The 15350-nt window shown below is 44.8% G+C and overlaps 1 protein-coding gene across 16 annotated transcripts in view; it reads right to left on the bottom strand.

Annotated features, from left to right (window-relative positions):
* Grip (Glutamate receptor interacting protein) overlaps positions 1 to 15350 on the bottom strand; it is a 232745-nt gene that overhangs the window by 47339 nt on the left and 170056 nt on the right. For 6 of the 16 annotated variants that reach the window (XM_071694680.1, XM_071694690.1, XM_071694692.1 and 3 more), the window contains exon 1: positions 2155 to 2275. The exons of 4 other annotated variants lie outside the window; for them this stretch is intronic. The gene's annotated coding sequence lies outside the window, so the exon portion shown is untranslated. 6 more of the 16 variants (XM_071694682.1, XM_071694683.1, XM_071694689.1 and 3 more) reach the window with 6 other exon arrangements.

The raw sequence follows: 15350 nt of genomic DNA, 5'->3' as shown, positions 1-15350 counted from the left end.
ACATATATATATATATATATATATATATATATATATATATATATATATATATATATATATATATATATATATATACAAGAATAAGATACCTCAACCCCTATACTCACACACATAACCAGAGACTAAGCTGAGTTAAGCACCCTCCTCGTCCAAACTCTCCTCACATGCACACTAATGAGATAAGATGGGGAGGACGAGGACTTGAAAAGCACTGATATTGTTTGGAAAGATGAGAGCAAGCGACTGAAGGATTTCGATCTACATAAGGCACAGGGACTCGATGAAGTCCCTTCAATAAGTAGGCAAAAATCACTTGACAGTCTGACTCTTCAAATGTTCTTAAAATCATGGCTGAAATAAGTTCAGTAACAAGAGAGTGGGAAGGGAACAAATAACGTTCTTATCTTTTTCAGGAACAAAAGATCAAGATACTGAAATGAACTACGGGCCAGTATCTCTGACGAGGGTAGTCTGCGAAACACGGAAAAAGTAATCAAACACACACTCATATACCCTCTAAGGCCCACTCCTCTGTTCTTAACGCTACCTCGCTAACGCGGGATAAGGCGAATACGTATGAAAAAAAAAAAAACTGTTGATGGATATATGTACAAACTAACGCCAAATATTTTAAAAGGCTTCTTACGTAAGCCAGTCCAGTAATAGTACAGTTAGGGTGGGATGATTACATACCGAAGCTGGATAATGGCTTCAAGAGGGTTGAGTGACGGTAGTAAGAGGGGTTCAGTCCACTGTGTAACGGTAGCCATCATGTATTTGGGGTTGTCCCTCCATACATGGGGTTACGCTAATGTCTCTTCAAGGCTCGTAAACCAAGAAGTTAATGTATCTTCAAAGCTTGGACACTAAGAAGTTCATGTATCCTCCTGGCTCGTATCCTAAAAGTTAATGTATATTCAAGGCTCTTACTCCAAAAGTTAATGTATATCTGAGGCTCGAACCCTAAAAGTTAATGTATCTTCAAGGCTCGCACCCCAAAAGTTAATGTTCTACTGGCCTCGTATCCCAAGAGGTTAAAGTACCTGCAAGACTTGTGCTCTAGCAGGTTAATATGTAAACGTCCCGCTCGTTCACCCGGCACCGACAACATCTATATATCAAACCTGATACGATCACATCAAACCATAACCGGCAGAGATGAAGCAATGACGCCAAGATGGTAACACTGACATTTTTCAACACAAATATAAGTTTTAAGAAGTTGTTTGAAGGGATATTATGCTTGAAAGATGGGGCGCTACGAGTGCAGAACTCCCACCTTTTACAGTACAAATAGGTAATGATATATACATACACACATTATATATATATATATATATATATATATATATATATATATATATATATAATATGAGGGAGAGAGAAAGTAGGTGTTACTGGACTCTGCAAGTGAAAAGTCACGTTTGGCGAGTCTATATCACAGGCAATACAGTCTCGCTAAAGAACCTCCCACATCAAAGGAGTCCATCGCCTCCCTGGTGCTGGGAGAAGCGCACCCTTGAAGCTGCAACGAGCTCCTGGAAAAGGGGTGTCCAAAAGTAACTGCAGTGCCCTTACATTACAAGGATCCCCCAGGACAATAATGAATAAATGAGTTAAGTAAGCGAGCGGAAGGTGACGTTTATCACCACCACAGAACAGGCGACACATCTCTCCTCCAGGGAGAAGCACTTAATTTCACCGGACGTCTACTGATCACTTCCTGTAAAACGCACTTCACTTCACATTATTAGCTTTCCCGCGAGTTTCCACATCCACTCCTCCGGGGCACCAGTCACATTTCCCCTACGCGTCACCCCCCAAGTCTCCTCTCCGATGCATCCAGCAGTTACACCCAGGATGACGTTTTCTATCGCGATCAACTGTCACTCTCAATGAGTTCTATAAGGCACTACGCGAGGTTTTGTTTTTACATCCGCTCTGCACCCGATACCAGCGGCAGCAGCGACGCGCTGCTGTGTGGATGTGGCGGTGCAGCAGCTGGTGTAGACTCCGCAGCTGCTGAAGATGCGACAGCTGGTGAAGGTTTTAGCAGCTGGTGGAGATGCGGCAGCTGATGGAGGTGGTGGGTGTTGGAGAGTGCTGGAGTGAGGTTGAGGGGAAGCGCGCGCTGCCGCTGACGTCGCCACTCACTGACTGGCTGAGGGCGCCGCTGCCGTGACCCCGACGCTTACTGGCGCTCCGACCCGTGCCACGAGGACGGAGACACGCGCCGCCTCAACGTTGCCGCGGTGTGACCCGCCGTGCGGGGCCGTGGGCAGGTACAGGGCCGTACTGCCGCGCTTCCCACTTCCTTACGCATTCCCGCGCGCCCCCGGTACGCCCACGCCCACGCCCAGGCGCTAACAGTGCCCAGGAACGGTGGAGATGTGGGTATCGGCAGCATCGGTGGCCGCGCGCCAGACCCGGAATAGTGGCGTGTGGTGACAGCCTGCCAGCTTGCGACACCGTGGTTCGCGCTGCCCACGCCCTGACCACAGCCTCTCTACCCGTCTGCGTCCGTATCCTGACCACAACTACCCACGCCCGCCCCTTCACCACATTGACCCACGCCTACGTCTTAACCAAATTAACCCACGCCTGCGCCTTAAACAAAGTTGCTCATGCCTCCCGCCCTTACCAAAAATATCTACGTCTGTGTCTTTACCAATGATGTCCACGCCCTTGCCTGACCACCAAAGTTGTCTACGTAACTCGCCTTTACGAGACACCTCGGCGGTGGCCACAGTCCTCCTGACGGAGGCAGCCAAGGTGTGTGTGTGTGTGTGTGTGTGTGTGTGTGTGTGTGTGTGTGTGTGTGTGTGTGTGTGTGTGCACGAGTGGTGGCTGCTCTCACTGTCGCCTCCAGAGGGTAATAAAAGCGGTAATCCGTTGAACGACTGACCACACTTACATAATTCTGACACACACACACACACACACACAGATCAGAGAGAAGCTACTGCACCAACCCCGCCACCGCCACCTCTTGCCACTTGGGATCACACGTTCCGAAGTTGCAGTTCGGGATCAACGCTACACTGACCTATACTACATGTCTTCGGAGGATCCTATAATGTCATCATTACTATGTCCTTCTTGCCTACTCAATACACTCCATTTTATTTCTTTTCCATACCTCCATCTTAGCAGTGAAACAGCGTCCTAATATGATGTATTATGTATTTCATGTATACATTTTCAGCCTTTGTCAGCAATGAACGTGATAAACAGTTATAATACACAAACATACACACACACACACACACACATAGGCAAACACGCACAGGTACACACTAATAACAATGAAGGTGTGCGCGGGTCGTTGTAAGGGGAGAAATCCCCGGAAGCCCTGCAGGGAACCGAGTGTGGGAGAGGGGGAGAGGCGCGGCGGCGCGCCGCTGATCCCGAGTGGTGAGACCGGGCAGCCACGCTGGGCCTACCGCCTCCCCTACCACCAGATTCCGCCAGAGAGAGAGAGAGAGAGAGAGAGAGAGAGAGAGAGAGAGAGAGAGAGAGAGAGAGAGAGAGAGAGAGAGAGTCTCTAAGGGAGAATAAAATGGGAAAGTGGGAAGCATGAAGGGAAAAGGGAGGTGGAGGTGGTGGTGGTGGTGAAGAGGAAGAAAAGACTTGGGAAAGAAGACAAGGTTAAGAGCGAATACGATTTAGACAATATCACCCTTAATGTGGGCGAGCAGGGTGGTGTTGGGGGGTAATCATCTCCACGAGACATCCATTCATAACACCTTAGTAAAAAGGGCTCCTCCCTGCTGACAGGACGTGAGTCCTGGGAGAGTCCTGCAAGGCCCTTGATCCACCTACTGGTACCAGGGGAGGCACTGCTTCCACGTCTCCCTTATCGGCCCCTTGAGCACAACGGCGCGGTCACTGAGCACGACGACACGACCCTTTTTAGCACAACGGCATGTCCTTTCAAGGTCAGGTCAAAGGCCGATGGCCATCGTACCTATAGGGATCGTACCATGATGCTTACAATTCGTAGCGTCGTGCTCAAGGGCCGTAGCGACGTGCTCAAGAGCCGTAGCGACGTGCTCAAGGGTCGCACCATCGTGCTCAAGGGCCGTAGCGACGTGCTCAAGGGTCGCACCATCGTGCTCAAAGGCCGTAGCGACGTGCTCAAGGGTCGCAACATCGTGCTCAAAGGCCGTAGCGACGTGCTCAAGGATCGCACCGTTGTGCCACAGGGGACCACCAATACTGAGGAGTGGAACCTACGCCTTGACAACAGAGAGAGGAGTCACTCCTCCCTTGAGACCCGAGCCTGTGAGCGAAGCCTTACCCACACTTCTCGTATCATAATCGTCTCTTACATTCCCACATTGCACACAATCACATCCACTTCACCTATACGCCAATACAGCCTGGAAATTACAGACCTCCCAGTCCCTCATATAGCACCTTGTCCGAGAACATAAACAACGGAACGATGAAGGAGAATATAACACACGCCAGAAAATCAATACCTTTATATATCTAAACTTTGTACTACTCATCTGACGCGAAAATGGCGGACTTAAAGACCTTTACTAAAGTTGAGAAATACAATGAGTGATGACTACTGACACATATCAGAGAGTGTGGCACTCACCTGGCAGTAATAAGGCACTGGCACCACCAATATCCGTAAGTCCCTCACCCCCGCCACTTCACATGAAAACTTATAAAAGCCACACGTATCTCCCGTCAGAATTAGCTTTATCAGTATTTCACAGATAACATTTCTGGTACAACATGTCTAGGTAAGAACAAGATTCAATCTACCCTGGGATATAACACAGAATACATGAAAATATAACGGAGTGTAAGTGCGATGAATATAAACTCACGGATGGATTGAATTAAACCGACATGCACATAATGAGATCACATAAAATATACACCTAACAAACAAATACAGTCGTCTGGTAAACCTGGTTTTGTTGCTGTTATTCTCATTATGCAGATTTCATCGTTAAAGCCTTTTTTTACTATCATTTCTCTTCATAATAATCACAATAACATTTCAGCTTACTGGATCGAGTGACCAGCCAGGTATTGGTGATGGAAGGGGCGGTGGGCGAGGCTGGTCCATCCATACCGTAACACCTCGCATATCCACAACCTTCCCGGGGTCTCCACGCTTGAGGGAAAGCATATGATTTGCTGCTGTTGACTGAGGCTTCTAGTGCTGCTGCTGCTGATCGAGGCTTCTAGTGCTGCTGCTGTTGACTGAGGCTTCTAGTGCTGCTACTGCTGATCGAGGTTTCTAGTGCTGCTGCTGTTGACTGAGGCTTCTAGTGCTGCTGCTGCTGCTGCTGTTGACTGAGGCTTCTAATGCTGCTGCTGCTGCTGATCGAGGTTTCTAGTGTTACTGCTGCTGACTGAGGCTTCTAGTGCTGCTGCTGCTGCTGCTGTTGGCTAAGGCTTCTAGTGCTGCTGCTGCTACTGCTGTTGACTGAGGTTTCTAGTGCTGCTGCTGCTGATCGAGGCTTCTAGTGTTGCTGCTGCTGTTGACTTGAGGCCTCTAGTGTTGCTGCTGCTGCTGCTGCTATTTATCGAGGCCTCTAGTGCTGCAGCTGCTACTTATGTTGTTGTTGATCGAGGCCTCTGGTGCTGCTGATCGAGTCTTCTGATGCTGCAGTTGGCCAAGGCTTCTGCTGCTAGTGCTAGGGCAGCTGGTTGAGGTAACTGTCTCAACTTGAACCATCTCTGTCTCTGCCATCTGTTTCTGTTTCTCTGGCAGATCAAAGAGAGGGAGACCCGGAGGTTTTACCCCATCTCACGCAAGATCAAATACTCTTTACATCGCCATCCATCTTTGTCCATAACCAGATAAAACCCTCCTGTTGAATGCATTCCTGTTTCTGTAAATCCTCCCGTTAACTTCATTCCTGTTTCCGTTAGACAAAGTGGTCATCTACGACACATTACTCTTTAATGTAAAATAAAACGGGATCTTGACACAAATATTTCTCTCTGATGTTCGTGCTTTTAAGGCTTTGTAAAACAGGCGGGACTTTGCTCTTGCGCCTATCGTTCTATTATCATTTTCCTGAGATTTTGCTCTCGTTTATTATCTTCCTGACTATCACAGTTGCTATAGTCCTTCACTGTCCTTAGGAGATGAATCGCACATACCAGGCATAATAATCTATATTGTGATGCCTTTGCGTACATATACAGATACACGGCCAATGTATCTATAAACAGACAGAAAAACAAAAATATATAAACTTTTTTATTTTAGTTAACTGAGACTAAAAGCTCCAAACAAAGCCATCTCATTAACGATATATATATATATATATATATATATATATATTCCTATGAGTCCACGGGGAAAATGAAACACGTGGACTCATAGGAATATCTTGATCACGCACAAAATTGTGATCCTTTCCAACATATATTTATACGTATGTAAATGTGTGTGAAAAATGTCAAGTGCCTGTAAATGTCTTGCCCACGCCAAAACGTGTAGGTTGCAAGATAAATGTGATAAAACTATTTAAGTTTGTTTACTTGAACCTGTTACTCCTACAGTCCCAGGGGAACTCTAGATCAAATGCCACAATGACCGAACCCACTCAAGATAATGACAGTTGGCAGAAGCAAGTCTCTTGTGGTGACACGAACCAGCAACTGGATCTTTGATAAAAAACAAAAAAAGCTAAATCCTTTCTCAAGAGTATTTCACGGATCACCTGACGATTCACTACCTATGCGAGGCTTCACTAGCTAGGATAGGCTTCACTTGGTGTGGCTTCACTAGCTAGGATAGGCTTCACTTGGTGTGGCTTCACTAGCTAGTATAGGCTTCACTTGGTGTGGCTTCACTAGCTAGTATAGGCTTCACTTGGTGTGGCTTCACTAGCTAGGATAGGCTTCACTTGGTGTGGCTTCACTAGCTAGTATAGGCTTCACTTGGTGTGGCTTCAATAGCTAGGATAAGCTTCACTAGCTAGGATAGGCTTCACTTGGTGTGGCTTCAATAGCTAGGATAGGCTTCACTTGCTGTTGTACTCTACCATGACTTAACTCAGCCTAGAAAAAGGTTGGGGGACGGGTGAGGTGAAATTTCTGGCGATCCTATCTCACATCAATGACCTTCACACAGCTTTAAGTTCACAGAGGAACATTTCACACCACAACGACTGCTGTGACACGTACAATGATTCTTGAAATACATAGTTTTGATGTAAAAACAGGAAGGCGTAGACAAACCACCAATAAAAGTTCCTTAAATAGAAACCTAAGAGCGAGTGGTAACATATGACGATCACAGAAGTACCCAGTACCAGCTTGAGGAAGGTACCAGATGACTGAGTGAGAGGGATGGTGCCTGTCTCCCGTCCGAAACATATAATAAACCGTTCACATAAACCAGTAATGTTATGCGCCGTAGCATTCGTAACTACGATAACATTTCATTAAAATGATGATGAAAATAAAAAATAATAGCTCAAGAGAGGGAGAGTGTTAAGCAGTGTGTCAGACAGAGCGACAAGCAGGCAGTTCTACTTCCCAGCTCGGGTTTCCGCCACCGCCACAATAATTGTTCCCACCTTCCCGACAAACATGGCTGAGACCGCTTGCCCTCCTCCCGGCTTTACCCATACTATTTTCTTCTACATTTCACTCTCACAATCTACCGCCAACCTCTTCCACGTATCTCCAGCACATTATAACTAAATACTCCTATCGCTGATCAGTTGTCCATACAATTCTGGGAAATAAACTGTACTTTCGTCACCAAGGACAACGAAAAGTTAAATGAGGGAAGACAGGCGCAATAATCGCTGGGGACCTAAGCCAAGCAAGCAGTAAACAGAAGCAGTAAAAAGGGCGTACAAAATTTTTTGGAGTCATAGTAAGGCTATCGAATTCAAGGAAAGTATCCTCTCTTTTCACACGTCAATGACGAGTCCCCAGTTCAGTTAAACAAACGAGAAAAAGACATACACAGAATGGAGAGCTCTAGGAGTGCAGGGAAGAGGTACCAAGAAGATTCCTGGACTGAAAAACAAATGAAAGCTGACTAAACGTATTCAAATCATTTAGCTTAGAAAAGAGAAGGTTCAGAGGTGATATACTAATACAAGTATTCAAAAATATCAAAGGCTTTGAGAATCTCGATCATACAAGCTACTTACGGATATACTCAAGTCTAATTTCAACTTCGTAGAAATGCATACAAACTCGGTGGCAAAGGTTTTACCTCGAGTGAGGCTACCCACCCCGGATTATTTTCATGAGGAAAGAGTTACCAAAGTAGTTGAAAGTAGTAACAGAAGCACGTTTAACAAGAGACATGACAAATGTCCTGCTTCATTTCCATGAGTGGCATTGTCTGCATCTCCTTAGTTACACGAAGTGTTTTGAAACATCTGTATGTCTTTCTACTCTCACCATATTAATCTAAGAGTTTCTGATTTCTTTCACAACCACAAAAAGCCTCGCGAAGAGGACCTAATGGTCTGCTGCCACTTAAATGGCCTTGTTTTGCTCTGACACTAATACGCTTTTAGATAATATTCATATAAAAAAAATAATAATCAAATATACACATATATAAAATATACAAAAAAACCATTCCCTTGAATGTGTTTATCTTTAGATAACTGTGTGATAAATCAACACGACCCCGCAGAAAAATCATTTATCGAACTCATCACATTCCATCACCCAGCATATTCAATACTTTACTTTCTTAACACCCACCGTCCCTAACACATCACGCTGATCTCAATGTAGATTCAACAGACATATGACGATGCAAGAACTGACTTGCATATTACCTAAACCTCAATATTCAGATGTTTCTAAACAGATTCTCAGATTACTGAAGAGTATCTACGACGACTTTTTCACAAAAGGCAGGGCCAGCGCGTAACACTCACCGCAGGGATATTATCTACAGAGTCACGAAGAACGAGTCGTGTGAGTTACGGGTAGTCAAGTGGTAAGTGTGAGACGGTGAGAGGCATATTGTTTGCGGGTTTAATGTCAGCAGCCCGGGAGAGAGAGAGAGAGAGAGAGAGAGAGAGAGAGAGAGAGAGAGAGAGAGAGAGAGAGAGAGAGAGAGAGAGAGAGAGAGAGAGGCCCTCCTAATCTCAACTAATTTTCACACCAGCTGGGCTAAGCGGCTTCAGTTACGATTATCTATTAAGGAAGCTACTGAAACAATCTGCATAACCAAACTACTGTATATAAACTAATAACTCTGGGCGATACAATTTTAGGTGTAACACACACACACACACACACACACACACACACACATACACACACACAAAAAAAGTTCAGCTGGCGTGGGTTGACCTTTCCCAGAACCTACCGTGAAAATCTTATTAATCTTAATGTCCTTCATCACCTCCTCCCTCGCCTCATGCCCTCCACACATTACCCTTACTGCTGAAGAGTGTGTCACGCACACAACCCTTCTCACTAGGCACCAAAGGTTTTGTGGTTAAGGTCTGGCACTACCGTGCCCACTTATGAGGAACAGATGCGTTCCTTGGAAAGTTAGGGCCATATATATATTTATCCATTAGTTTCAAGATCTTGCCTTGATATATCGGTATGATTCATGGGCCCGATATTCCAAGATGAAGATTCAACCTCAAGCAACAGAGACGAAGATCCTCAGACTATTAAAAGGTAATACTACAGGATCAGCTCATGTGTAACACTACCAGATCGGCTGCAGTTAATATATACGTTAAATACGTACAGGCTGAACCCACATTTCTTGAAAACTAACATTTAAGATGATACAGACTCATTACGAACGAGGCAACAGACGAGAAATAATTCTATGACTGAGCACCACCGGTGAGACGGCCAATGGGGAGTCCAGAGTAAAATGTAAACAAGTATGGAAGCCATTACAATGACGAACGTTACCTTGGCTGTGTAGTTTGGAGGATCATGTGAGTTACCATACCACTCACAACCACATGCACAGTGAGTAAGGCTTAATGACAACAGAGTCCTTACTTGGCCGAGGATTTATTACCCTATTTCTATGCCATTTCAAACGTTCCTTTCTTCACGGTACTCCTACGAACACCCCAAGCCTAAGGGACTACGCCTCCCATCCCACACCCTTCAATGTTTTGCTGCTCCCAAAATCTGTTCCTCTAGTCGACATTCATGATATACTCACAGCTCTGTCTCTACCCACCAGTTACCTCCTCAAGCTAGTGATCTGTCCTATGATTTTTGTCTTGTTGGCCTTCCTTCACCCCGCGTCATGCCAACACTATATCGACTTATCCACTATGCACCAACACCATCACATCCATCACCACACACACCAACGTTACAACCTCTATCACCACGCGCCAAAACTACCACCCCCACCACATACCTACACTGACACACCCACCACCATCACTCTTGGCATAGCTCCACTATAAATATATTATCTTCCTGCTTCAAGACACACGTTTCTGATGCGCACTTGCTCCAAGACAGATGTGCCCTCGAGAAGAACGTCCCTACATACGCAGACGATGTATGCACACCTGCTGGTGTGGTGAGCAGGGGAGAACCTGCTGGTGCGGTCAGCTGGGGAGCTCCTGTCTCATCCCGAGAGAGAGAGAGAGAGAGAGAGAGAGAGAGAGAGAGAGAGAGAGAGAGAGAGAGAGAGAGAGAGAGAGAGAGAGAGGCACATACTCCTGGATTACTTGTTTACGTTTAAAATCCTGGCCTCGACACACCATTTGTACCCACATACTGAGTTGCTGGCTGTAAATAACAGGTTAGAGAGGGGAGCGGAAATATTCAATTATTTACTTTAGAAAATGGTACACACTTTTAAGTGAATTACCCGACAGCTGTCACATACAGAAATTTTTCACTGGACTTTCCCAACAGGAGTATGTTCTGAGGGCCTCACTCACAGGTCTTCCAGTGAGTAAGAAGACAGACTTTAATTAATGAAGTAGGTGAGGTTCTTGGTGGAGTTGCAAATGCGTTAACTCTTCAAAAATCAAATATCTTATAATTACTTCGACAGAAGGGGGGCTTCTAAGTATATGTCTTAGATAGTATTTCACGTCTCTCCAAGACGGACATGTCCGGCGAGCAAAAATTTCGAGCCTATATGGAGCACCACTTCGGCCGACCCATGGCCACTTCTATCTCAACCCACCCAGGAATGGGAAGGGGGGGTTCCGCCTTTCGCAAGTCTAGGCATTCGTCCAGTGTTGGATCATGTGCGTGTATGAAGTCCGACCAACACCCTCACCCACTATCCCCAGGCCACACGGCTGTACGGTCTTTGATTTTAAGTCAGGTCAAGTCTAGGCCATCGTAGCCAAGGGTTGTAACGATGTGTGCAAGGCTTTAACTGTACCGTACACCTCCCAAATATTTTCAGACTGGAATTACCTAATTCTTTCATCACTTTACTTAGAAAATGTCTTTAAAATTTTCATCGAATTATATCATTATGTATTATCTGCTATGTAACACGCTCCTGAAAGAGGAAAAAAAGTGGCCACATCTACAGCGGTGAACTCTACTGTCTTTCGCTCTCGCACAGCGTCATTATTCGGAGGAGGCAATGCTACTTTGAATTGAACAGAGATGTGAGTTACTCCACCAACAATGCCTTTCTCATGTGCAGCTCCCTGTGTATCTGTAACATGGCCAAGGCTACATGTTCAGGCCTTCTAGCCACAGGAGCATATATCACGTTTGTATCTCTGTGCAAGTAGTAGATTCGTGCCTTATACTTGTACAACTCTATACATTTAAGTTTGTCATGTGCCTGTAATGTCTTGCCCATACTTTATCATGCAGAGTTGCAAATAAAGTGATTAAAGAGCATAACTTCTGCCAATGTCCACACCCATCAGCTGACTACCTTCCCAAAACATCTGACCGGACCAAAACAAATATGGCGGTCTCCTCTTTCCCGTCAGGAGAGCGGTTGGCGGCCAGCAAAGCGTAGTAAGACGGCTTGGCCTCTAAAGTTACTGCTCAGAACCACTGACCTGTTTGCCACCGTCACTCATACCCACTCACCTCCAACATAACCCGACCAGATATAGATCCTCATACACACGACGCTCTTAAAATGTGAAAACTAAGACGCAGCTGATCTCAAAAAACATATTCAAATCTAAAACAAAGAAAACTAATATAAAGAGTAAGTTTTTCCTCTGTATAAAGGAGTTTTCTCTCTTTATATTCAATTACTCCTGAAAACATGGAAAATTTGCGTAGAAACCTGTTCACGGAATGGAACTAGTAAAACAAGACTTTGGCGCCCATGGTGGAATTTATGCTCAGATCTGCCTCTCTTCAGGGTCCTTGCGTCCCCAGGATTAGTCTCGCCAAGATCGCATACCACAATGCACACGCATTTTTTTCTTTTTTATTCTGCGAGTTATGAGACAAGTGACGATAATGTGGCGTGAAGGAACATAGTTATAACAAGACCTCTGCGAGTAAAGAATGAAACACATAGTTGACGGAAAAATCTCAACTGATGTTGACACAAGCAACTCACAGATTATATATATATATATATATATATATATATATATATATATATATACGCTAAGAATGTGGCTGCGGTGCTGTGGCACCAAGCTTTCAAAATGTGTAAGCAGCGAGATACCATCTAGGCCTGTCAAATATTTGGGGTAAGAATCAAAGGTTTTCTAGCAAGTGTCTGTACCGGGTCTCGGCCGCTGGCCAGGGTAGAGTGAGCCCTTAATATTGGCTAACACTAGGGCCGTCCTGCGTGATATGGTAGGCACTTAAGCCAGTCTTAACGAAGCGGTACTGTTCGTGAATCCACGCACAAAATACTGAACCGTGTGAGGGAAAAGAAACCTTTCGTGACTTGGGGCACTGTGTAACTTTATCCCTTAAGGACAGAGAACGTCAAGAAGATACGATCCTTGACTACGATGGTTCGACCCTTCCAGTAACACATTACGACCTTTCGAGGTCAAAGACTAGTCATTATCATACCCAAGGATTGTACCTTTGTGCTCTACATGCTCATGATCGTGTTCAAGCGAAAGAAACGGACCAGACAGTAAACCACGACTTGTTAACAACGGATACAGACAACTTCAACCACGAGACCCATGCGAGCGGACAACACGCGTGGTGGTGAGGGTGAGGCTGCCAGCCGCTGCCTCACATTCCATTGTTTTTCTTACCCCATCACCCCATGACAACTTACCCCCCATTCCTACACCCCCATCCACTCGGCCCCCATACCCCATCAAACCTCCTCTCCCTATGTAGTTAATGCTTCTTTTGTTTGTATGTTGGTTTTCCGTTCGTTTAATATATTTCAGTTTGTATGAAATTAAGATGCTATGTAAGACTGATCATATATCTTATAAACAGACAAGGAACGAGTAAAATAACACACGTATGAGCTAAGTGACGTCTCAATACGTGGCGATGACAGTCAGTGCGTGAAAGCCTAGTTTTATACCAAACCTAAGTTGTCATAAACACCTCTCAACCTGTACACACACGATTCAAGACCCAGACATCGATGGAGAGAAATTTTGCATTCAAAGTGGCCATCGGATTTTCAAAGTGAAGTCCTTGAGTATGACGGTGCGACTTGTGAGCACGACTCTACAACCCTGGAGCGTGACCGCTGCGACCTTTGAGCATGACTGTACGATCCTTGAGCATTGCGGCACGACCTTGAACATGACGGCAAATTTGAGCACGTCGATATGACCCTTACCTACGTTTACTTGACCCTTTCAAGGGTTATTCAAGAGGCAAGGCCACCATACCCACAAGGATGTCCCGTTCAGCTCAAGCTTGAGGTCGTACCGTGGTGCTCAAGGGGTCACGAAGAGTGACCTCCCAACGTCCTCTTCCCCCACCCCAACGAACAGTGGTGAGGTGGTGTGACCTTTTTTTCAGGACGATGCAACCAACACCATAACCGTGAGGAGGGAGGTATAAGGACGCGTCAAGCCTTCCTGGCGTGGCACATGACCAAACCCACGGACCTTTATCCATACTGTTAGGTGTCCCGTTATGCAACTATTATTCCTGCTACGCTTTTTTAACGGATCTTTTTATATAGGTGCCATTCTAGTTATGCTTTTACCGTCATGCTGTTACCGTTCTCGTCATGCTGTTACGGGTCCTGTTATGCTGTAACAACATCGCCTTCACTTACTATCCATCTTATTTCACAGGTTAAATTATCACTTTGATTCCAGCAGTAGGAGCACAAAACTTCTGCAGTTCCTGGTACCCATCTGTTTTTCGATGGATGCATGACGATTCAACGGTGGAGCCACATACAATGGCACTTGTATGTTTTCTTAAAAGACTCGGAGTCACACATAGAAGTCGTCATACATTATCTTCAATAATCCAGTCACAGGCAAACGTCATCAGTTATTTTCTTAGGAGGCTGCGCTCACAAACATAAGGCGCCTGGTAGTTTGTTTTTTTTTCCAAGGCATTAGTCATATATACATGTCATCAGGTGTTTTATGAAATAAAATGTCATCACGTCTTTTTTCATGGTCTCAGACGTCTCTATACCTGCGTAATTCTTATGTTAACCTACGATGGATCACGCAATAGATTTTTCTTTTCTTCAGGGAAATGCTTCAGATTCCTATTTTCCATACAAGTATCCCGTTTCTCATTTTCTTTCCAATAATTGCCCTTCTTTTAAGTTTTCTTTTTCCTTATACTTTTTCCCATTTTCTACTTAATGTTCTTTCCCAAATTCTTTGTACGTAATGCCCTTCTATACGAATATATATATATATATATATATATATATATATATATTTCTTTTTCTTTTTTTCAAACTATTCGCCATTTCCCGCGTTAGCGAGGTGGCGATAAGAAAATTAAAAACGAGAGGGGAGGATTTCCAGCTCCCCGCTCCTTCCCCTTTTAGTCGCCTTCTACGGCACAAAGGGAATACATGGGAAGTATTCTTTCTCCCCTGTCCCCAGGGATAATATATATATATATATATATTTTTTTTTTATTTTTTTTTTATTTTTTATACTATTCGCCATTTCCCGCGATAGCGAGGTAGCATCAAGAACAGAGGACTGGGCCTCTGAGGGAATATCCTCACCTGGCCCTCTTCTCTGTTCCTTCTTTTTGAAAAAAAAAAAAAAAAAAAAAAAAAACGAGAGGGGAGGATTTCCAGCCCCCCGCTCCCTTCCCTTTTAGTCGCCTTCTACGACACGCAGGGAATACGTGGGAAGTATTCTTTCTCCCCTATCCCCAGGGATAATATATATATATATATATATATACATATACTAGTCACTGTGGCATCTAAGTTTTCATAGGATCAGGTGCTGCGGTACAAG

This window comes from Panulirus ornatus, chromosome 57 (assembly GCF_036320965.1).
Source record: "Panulirus ornatus isolate Po-2019 chromosome 57, ASM3632096v1, whole genome shotgun sequence".
Taxonomy (NCBI): Eukaryota; Metazoa; Arthropoda; class Malacostraca; order Decapoda; family Palinuridae; genus Panulirus; species Panulirus ornatus.
Note: the sequence above shows the minus strand (reverse complement) of the source record. Positions and strands in the feature narration are given on the sequence as shown.